The sequence below is a fragment of the Hibiscus syriacus genome, unplaced genomic scaffold (genome assembly GCF_006381635.1).
Source record: "Hibiscus syriacus cultivar Baekdansim isolate YM2019G1 unplaced genomic scaffold, ASM638163v2 tig00000340_pilon, whole genome shotgun sequence".
Taxonomy (NCBI): domain Eukaryota; kingdom Viridiplantae; phylum Streptophyta; class Magnoliopsida; order Malvales; family Malvaceae; genus Hibiscus; species Hibiscus syriacus.
Genome location: NW_024061783.1, coordinates 7,867,874 through 7,875,818, shown reverse-complemented (window position 1 = coordinate 7,875,818; position 7,945 = coordinate 7,867,874). Strand labels below are relative to the sequence as shown.

Here is a 7,945-nt window from a genome sequence, read left to right as displayed (position 1 = left end):
AATTATTTTGGGCATAAATTGGTTGTCTCAACATCATGGATGGGCTGGTTGTTGCAAGAAGCATTAATTTTTAAAGGATGCGGAAGACTCTGAATTAGTAGTGATCGACAAAAAAGCGAAATCACCATCCAATGTAATATCAGCCATGACTGCAAGGAAAATGATGTCAAAAGGATGTATAGATTTCCTAGCTAATGTAATAGACACTCGAGTGTCAAAAGTGAGATTAAATGATATCCCAACAGTTAGGGTGTTTCCAGAGGTTTTTTTGGAAGAATTACTGGGTTTATCTCCAGACCGTGAAGTAGAATTCAAGATTGAGGTTTACCCGGGTACCAAATCTGTTTCTATGGCTCCATATCGAATGGCTCCAACAGAGTTAAGAGAGCTAAAAGCCCAATCGAAAAAGCTACTCGATAAGGGATATGTGAGACCAAATGTGTCTCCTTGGGGAGCACATGTGCTGTTTGTGAAAAAGAAGGACGAGTCTATGTGATTATGCATCAACTATCATCAGTTAAATAAGGTAACGATAAAAAATAAGTATCCTCTTCTGAGGATTGATGATCTGTTCAATCAATTGAAAGGAGCAACAGTGTTCTCTAAGATAGACCTAAGGTTGGGGTACCACCAATTAAAGATAAAAGAGGATAGTATTTCAAAGACAGCTTTTCAGACTCGGTATGGACACTACGATTTTGTGGTGATGCCATTTGGATTGACTAATGCTCCTGCATCATTTATGGACTTGATGAACCGAGTATTCCAACCTTACTTGGATCAATTTGTGGTGGTATTTATAGATGATATTTTGGCATATTCCAAGTCAAGAGAGGAACATGATGCGCATGTTCAAGTGGTTCTTCAGACACTTCGAGAAAAGAAGTTGTATGCTAAATCGTCCAAGTGTAAATTTTGGTTAGATGAGATTACTTTCCTTGGTCATATAGTCTCTTCAGAAGGCATAAGAGTATATCCCAAAAAGATTCAAGCTATAGTGGATTGGCAACCCCCAAAGAATGTTTATGAAGTTTGGAGTTTCTTGGGGTTTTCTGGTTATTATAGGCGGTTCGTGAAGAACTTCTCAATGTTAGCTTCGCCGCTAACTAAGTTGTTACGGAAAGATGTGCCTTTTGTTTGGATAGAGAAATGCCAAGAAATTTTTTAAATATTAAAGAGAATAGTAACAGAAGCCCTAGTGCTCATACAACCTGAGTCATGTAAAGACTATGTAGTCTTTAGTGATGCATCTCATAATGGGTTGGGATGTGTGCTCATGTAAGATGGAAAAGTTGTGGCTTATGCCTCAAGACAACTGAAGAATCATGAGATAAATTACCTGACACATGACTTGGAATTAGCAGCGGTCGTGTTTGCTTTGAAAATTTGGCATCATTATCTGTACGGTGAACGTTACCATATTTATACGAATCACAGGAGTCTAAAGTACTTGTTGACTCAAAAAGAACTAAACTTGAGACAAAGGAGATAGATCGAGCTTTTAAAAGATTATGATTTGATCATCGATTTTCATCCAGGAAAAGCTAATGTGGTAGCTGATGCACTTAGCCGAAAGACTTTTGTAGCTCTACGGGCTTTGGATGCGTGTATGTCTTTAAAGGAATATGGTGCCTTAATCGTCGAACTTTAGTTAAATCTGATGTTTTTGGATCGGGTAAAATAGTTGCAAGGTCAAGATGAGAAGGCGATAATGGCACAAGTAGAAAAAGAAGAGGTCAAAGACTTCGAAATGAGGGTCGATGTATGTTTATATTATCGTGAAAGACTTTGTATACCCGATAATGATGAAACAAAGAAAGATATTCTTTTCGAGGCACACTATAGTCCTTTGACGATGCATCCATGCGGGAATAAGATGTATCATGATTTAAAGAGTCGTTATTGGTGGCCTAACATGAAAAGAGATGTATTGGAGTTTGTTGCAAAATGCTTGACATTTCAGCAAGTGAAAGCTGAACATCAAGTGTCGTCTGGATTGTTACAACCGATATCCATTCTGGAGTGGAAGTGGGAATGAGTTATAATGGATTTCATTTTGGGGCTACCTTTGTCACCATGTAAAAAGAACTCGATATGGGTAATTATGGACAGATTGACCAAGACAGCTCACTTAATTCCAGTTCGGGTAGATTACTCGATGGATAAATATGTGGAATTGTATATAAAAGAGATAGTTTGGCTGTATGGGGTGCCTATATCGTTAGTGTCTGATCGAGACCCAAGGTTTACATAAAGATTTTGGAAGTCCTTGCATGAGGCATTGGGTACTCGATTGAATTTCAACACAACTTTTCATCCTCAAACGGATGGGTAGTCAGAACGAACTATTCAAATATTAGAGGATATGCTAAGGGCATGTGTGATTGAGTTTAAAGGATCATGGGAAATGTATTTGCCTTTAGCAGAATTTGCTTGTAATAAAATTTACAAATCGAGTATTGAAATGGCCCCATATGAAACTTTGTATGGGAGGAAGTGACGAACACCATTAAATTGGCTTAAACTAAAAGATCAAGACCTAGTTGGCCCAAATTTGATGAAAGAAATGGAGAATAAAGTGAAAATTATCCAAGATAATCTAAAGATAGCCTCCGATTGACAAAAGTCTTATGCTAATTTGAAAAGACAAGAAATTGATTTTCAAGTGGGAGACAAGGTATTTATGAAAGTGCTGCCTTGGAAAAAAGTATTACGGTTTGGATGCAAAGGAAAGCTGAGTCCGAGATTCATTGGACCTTATGAGATTTTGAAAAGGGTTGGATCAGTAGCTTATCAGTTAGCCTTGCCTTCGGATATGGACAAGATCCATAATGTTTTTCACGTGTCGATGCGCATATGGTACAAATCAGATCCATCCCATGTCATCACACCCGAAGAAATATAGATCCGACCAGATTTAACTTAAGATGAAGAACCAATGTAGATATTGGCTAGAGAAAATAAGTAATTATGTAACAAAAATATTCCTTTAGTTAAAGTGCTCTGGCAAAACCATAAAGTAGAAAAAGCTACTTGGGAAAGAGAGGAGGACATGAAAAAAATAATTTCCACACCTCTTCATATCAGGTACTTCTTTAAATTTGAGGACTTTTTCTTAAAGTGGGAGAATTGTAATACCCCAAATATCATGTCAGTGACTATATTGAAAGGATTTAAAATTTGGAGGATTAAATTGAATAAATGGTAAAGTATAAGAAATGATTTAATTAAGACTAATTAGTAAGAATGAAAGAATGAAAGGGCATTTTGCTCCTTTAGAGTGAAATGAATTTAAAATTCATTTTATTAGGGATTTAAGAGATAAAAGGGGAAAGTTAAACAAGCTAGCTATCTTTTTTTCTCTTCTTCTTCTTTTTCCCCGTGACCGTGCTCTCCCCATAGCCAAAGGTTTGTTTCTTCCAAGTTGTTTTTTCCTTTAGTTTAATGGTCGGTATTTAAACCTTGAGCGTTATAGAAGCCTAAGGAAGGGTTAAAGAGGATTAAAACTAAGAAATGGATGATTTATTTGAGATTGAAGAAAATGGGTTTTTGGGTGATATGTTGGAATATGAGTTTTTATTGATGTTTACAAGTATATTTGACTTGTCAAATAAGTAAATAAGAGATTAGAAGCATTGTATGTGATTAAAAACATGTATGAAAAAGTAGTATGATTCTTGGTTTGCGATGTTCTTTAAAGAATTTAGATGTTATAAGAAGCTAAATGGAGGAAAGTTAGTTGGGTTAAGTGATGTTAAGTTTAAGGGTATTATTTGAGGTAAAAGTAAGAGATTTAAACGAAAATTAGGTAAAAATCGAGCTGAAAAATGGAAAAAATGGGTAAGGGTATCGGTACTGGAAGAACAGTACCGATACTATAGGTACTGGAAGAACAATATCGATACTATAGGTTTAAATTTGAGGAATTAGGATGAACAATATTAATACTGATGCAATTAGTATCGATACTAATGTGGGTATCGATACTAAGAGAAATGTATCAATACCATGGATTCCAGAATACAGAAATGGTATCGATACTGAAAGGGAATATCAATACCATAATATAGAAGTATCGATACCATTGTATGGGTACCGATAATGTTGAGTCTGGAAAATTTAAGGTAAGAGGAATTTTGATATAAATTGAATATAATAGTACTTTTGAGTATTATTAAAAGTATAAATGTTAGAAATTATACTAACATTGGTATGGTATGTGTACTTAATGGATGTTTGTGTAGGTCATAACCAAGCTCCTAAGTCAAGCAAGAAAAAAGACAAAGATAAAGTTGTTGAATAGTTGGTCATCATTACAACATACTAGTGAGCCTTATTAGGTGAGTACATTTATTGTACTTGTAAGAAAAGAGGAAGACTCGCGATGAGTCAACCTCGAATGTTTAGTTAAATGTATGTTTTACAACATTTTGGTATATTTTCATAATGTATATACAAATGATATTATGAATAAGTTTTAGAGTATGAACTGCTCTAAAATGAATCACTACAGCAAAAATGGGTTTATAACGGTATTTTTAGCGTCATTTTTAGAACAAACGCCACTAAAGACTCGTACTTTAGTGGCGTTTTTATACAAATGCCTCTATAGACTCATACTTTAGTGGTGTTTTTATACAAACACCGCTATAGACTCGTACTTTAGTGACGTTTTTATACAAATGCCGCTATAAACTCGTACTTTAGTAGCGTTTTTATACAAACGCCGCTATAGACTCGTATTAAATGGCGTTTTTATACAAATGTCGCTAAAAAATTATACAAAGTTTACAATTTTTTAATCCCAACCCCTTTTAACCCTTTTTCATTTTTCCCATTTCACCTATTTTTTTCTTTCCCGCATGAAGTTAAACATAAATCCCTACATCTCTCTCTCTAGAAATTGAAACCCAATGGATCCGTCGAAATTGAGGGAGCTCAAGAAGTTCATCCAGTTCTGCAGATCTAATACTTCCGTTCTTTATGATCCTTCCCTCTCCTTCTTCCGCGACTATCATAAAGGTATTTTCAATTTTCAATCTCTTTCTCTTTATTTTAGTCGTTAATAACAAGAAATTTCCCTCACTGTTAGTCTTGGAGCAAAGCTTTCATCTTCATCTGATAGCTATGGAGCCAGTGACGCCAAATCGATAACCGTTCTAACACTAATTAACTCCCGTATTTATCTCGTTCCTGTTTTCGAAAATAAAATTACTAATATAAATGAGGATTTTGGTCATTCAAAAACAATTCTGCAGCAAAGACATGGACTTCAAAAAACACACAAATGAAACCTTACCCAATACATTTCCAGCTTTTAAAAATTTCCATCTGGATTTCAAAGGGTTCGATTTCAATCTGGATTTGAGCTTCTGTTGTGGGAAATAAAGGAAAGAAAGTTAAGCATGGTTGAAGTCTTGGGGAAGATGAATCTGTTTACAACTTGTAACTATAGCCTGTAAAAGAATCAAGAAATTTCTAGGTGTGTTTGATAGAAGGTTTCGTCAAGTTCCCCATTAAATCACAGGTTGGTATAATTAGCTTTTTCTGTCTTCCAATTTTTAGATCTCTTTTTTCTTTGGTGAAAAAGCTATGGGTATCTTATCATATTCTATGTGTTCCAGATGCAAACTGGCCTTATTGGTAAAACCCAGAAATGGTGGGAGAAGGGAGTTCACCAAAGATGAAAGAAGTGACATATGTACAAGATTTGGTAGACTCTCTTTTGAATGCTGGGGATAAACTTGTTATAGTAGATTTCTTCTCCCCTGGCTGTGGTGGCTGCAAGGCTCTTCATCCCAAGGTATAAGAATATGCATTTGAAAGCTTATATATATTGTTTTTCATAGTTGTGTACATTCATGTATTCGTATTGATACTAGTGGTTTTGGCAGATTTGACAATTGGCAGAGATGAACCCAGATGTGCAGCTCCTTCAACTTTACCATTTAGGAGCATAAATCCATGAGTTATAGCCTTAATATACATGTTTTTCCTTTTTTTCGGTTCTATAGAGGAACTAAGGGTCGTTTATGTAGCTTTAGATGCACCAATTCCACGGTTAGTCCTGTTTGTATCATTCTCTTTAGATGCAATTTTTTTGTTCTGTTTGCATAATTTGTGAGATTGTTGGATAGATCGATTACTCTGCTTATCGATTGCTCTGCGTTGGGATATAGTTGAAATGGACATACATGAAAATGACGACTCAAAATAAGATAAAAGGTATGCATTTACTCTCAACTCCCTTTGTGTGCCGAAAGAAAGATATCAGGTACTATACTGAAAAAAATGGGGAAAAAATCTACCGACTTTGGATGGTGTAGAACTCATGGAAGCTTCAAGAATTGCCCTTTGCAAGGACAGTTGACAATCATCTTCAACCACTACTTAAAATTTGCAGCATTTTTTGTCTAATTTATTACAAGGACAGAAACATGTACTCAAAACTGACCCCAAGCTTCATCACCTACAAAGTGTCCAGGGCATACCCATTCAACTCTCACCTGCTGGTTTTATTTGCTTCAAATCAAAAACCCAATGCCACCTCTTGGACTGCCCACATCTTCTCTATCTTTGGAATTAGATATTTATTGCTAACAGATAATAATACTTGATGTTCTCATGAAAGATATATGTTTGGTCTAACATATGTTATATTTTCATGAGTGAAGGATTTTTTGGGTTTTGCAGGATTTTAAATTTATCTCGACTGGAATTTCACTATGGTTGAGAATTGGAGCCTCAGATTATTGGGAAAATTTTTGGGAAAAATAATATGCGAATGTCGAGTTATGCTATTCAGTTTTGGCACTTATTTTTCTTCAATTGCAATGCTTTTTGCTAGTTGTCTAAACTTTGATGGATTGGTGCATAGCACATAGGATTGATTGGTATAAGTGTTAGATCTTTTCAGATTCCAAGTGTTTATATTTTCTTTCATTGGTGGTTTCAGGAATTTGTTAATGGGTTCCCCTAAGCAGAAATGGACAGCGGAAGAAGAAGCTGCACTCAAGGTAGGAGTTCTTAAGCATGGTATTGGAAAATGGTGCAATATCCGTTCAGATCCTGAGTTTAGTTCTGTCTTGCGTTCACGCTCAAATGTGGATCTCAAGGTATGTAGCTGAGCCTCAAGCAGGATTCACTGAGTACAATTAGAATGAGTTTTTTAATTATATGGTTTAGTGACCAGAGTTTGATGTGTCCTAACACTGCCTTTACTAATAGCTCCTAAGTTATTGAAGTATTGCTCTCTGTTATTTTGATTGCCAGTGTTCTGTCATGCCTAGAGGTGAACTAATGTGTATAGTTTTAATGTGTATAGTTCTGTTATTTTGTTTCTATATGTGCACATATGCTTTTACACACTGTTAAGTTTTTTGTTTCCTTCCATGCAGCTTGAATTCTACAACACTCTTTGTGAAGTTAATTCCCCTTTGAAAAACTACATTCATACTGTATTGGCTAGTGGGATTCTGCACTTGGAAAATGGATCTTACAAAATTGATTCTTGGGATGGTAAAGTTCCTGATGTGCTTGCAAAGTGCAATTTGATTCTTAGGTGTACATAGCGAGAAGTTGGGAAAGATTGCCATTGGATATTATAGTTATAAGTGGGAAGCGTGAAAATACACATGCAACTAGTTTGCTTTTTTATTTTTAGTATATGTAACACATATGTATACATTTGTATGTATTTTTGTGATATTAATGTTTTCCATCCTTTTAGTTTCAAGTGACTTGTTTTTATTTAATATCTGCAATATATTCTTTGATTTGTAGAATTAATTATTAGTGTGGGTGTAAAGAATGTCTTTAATGGTGTTTTATGCAACTCATGCAGCTACTCCTAATAGTGTCATTTAAGGCGTTTTTAGATGAAAATGCCACTAATAATGGGCTTATTTAAGGCGTTTTTAATTACAAAGGCCACTAAATACACAGT

General features: G+C 35.2%; 1 pseudogene; it reads left to right on the top strand.

The window, feature by feature from the left end:
- The first annotated feature begins 4,855 nt into the window (after positions 1 to 4,855).
- On the top strand, positions 4,856 to 7,619 carry LOC120198703 (annotated as a pseudogene).
- The last annotated feature ends 326 nt before the right edge of the window (positions 7,620 to 7,945 follow it).